This window comes from Salvelinus sp. IW2-2015, unplaced genomic scaffold (assembly GCF_002910315.2).
Source record: "Salvelinus sp. IW2-2015 unplaced genomic scaffold, ASM291031v2 Un_scaffold1461, whole genome shotgun sequence".
Classification (NCBI taxonomy): Eukaryota; Metazoa; Chordata; class Actinopteri; order Salmoniformes; family Salmonidae; genus Salvelinus; species Salvelinus sp. IW2-2015.
Window position 1 is genome coordinate 184,133 of NW_019942922.1, and position 1,563 is coordinate 185,695.

Consider the following 1,563-nt stretch of genomic DNA (forward strand, 5'->3'; position numbering starts at 1 on the left):
TGTGTGTGTGTGTGTGTGTGTGTCAGTGGAGGCTCCTCAGGGGAGGAAGGGGAGGTCCCTCAGTGAATTTCATAAAAATAAAATTGTAAAACATTTAAAAATGTATCCTTTTTTGATAAAACATTCTAAATATAATCACGTCACCAAATAATTGATTAAAACACACTATTTTGCAATGAAGGTCTGCAGTAGCCTCAACAGCACTCTGTATGGTAGCACCATGATGTAGCCGGAGGACAGCTAGCTTCTGTCCTCCTCTGGGTACATTGACATCAATATAAAACCTAGGAGGCTGATGGTTCTTACCTCCTTCCATAGACTTACACAGTCATTATGACAACTTCCGGAGGATGTCCTCCAACCTATCAGAGCTCTTGCAGCATGAACTGACATGTTGTCCACCCAATCAAAGTATTAGATAATTAATCTAGTACTGAAAGCATAAGCTACAGGTAGCTAGCACTGCAGTGCATAAAATGTGGTGAGTAGTTGACTCAAAGAGAGAGAAAGACAATAGTGGAACAGTTTTGAACAAATTAATTTATTCCAAAATGAAGGAGAAGCAAGAGAGAGGTAGAGAGAGATATTGTCATTTGTTTTCACTTTCTGTTTCACTTACTTAGCTAGCAGATGTAGCTAGCTAATTTAGCCTACTCAAACACCCTGTTTAAATAGGGGGATTCTATGTTAGCTAGCAGGCTATGACTATCCAACACAACACTGGAACTCTTCCAAGTCAAGGTAAACTTTTGGTTTTACTCATTAAATGTCACCGGGGCCTGCCGGTGTAAGAGCTAAACTGCTTACTGACTGTACACTGTAAAGTTACTGCATGATTGTAGCTGGCTTACTAACGCGTTAGTTCTATTAGCTATGTTGACTATGACCTTACTTTAGCTAATACGGTGACAACGATGTAGGTTGTGTGTAGTGGTTATGATATGGTTTGGAATGTTTTTTCGCCTGGTCACATACAGCTGATGTGTTGTGTACTGAAGTCCACAAGCGAAGGGAAAAGGTGAGAGGAAGAGAGCGCATAGATGCGAGAAGGAATACAACGTGGCTGGTATGAAAGTGAACTGTGTTTACACATGATCAGGGGTGTATTCATTCAGCCGATTTTGTTGAAAACGTTTCTTAATTAAGTATAGGGGGCAGTATTTTCGTTTTTGGCTAAAAAACGTACCCATTTGAAACGGCCTATTTCTCAGCCCCCGAAACTAGAATATACATAAAATTGTCAGATTAGGATAGAAAACACTCTAAAGTTTCCAAAACTGTCAAAGGTTTGTCTGTGAGTTTAACAGAACTGATATTGCAGGCTAAAACCTGAGGAAAATCCAATCAGGAAGTGCCTCTGTTTTTGAAACCTCTCTGTTCTTATGCATCCCTATCACCCATTTAAAGGGATATCAACCAGATTTTTGTGGCCTGGTGGAGGTCATTTTGCAGGGCTCTGGCAGTGCTCCTCCTTGCACAAAGGCGGAGGTAGCGGTCCTGCTGCTGGGTTGTTGCCCTCCTACGGCCTCCTCCACGTCTCCTGATGTACTGGCCTGTCTCCTG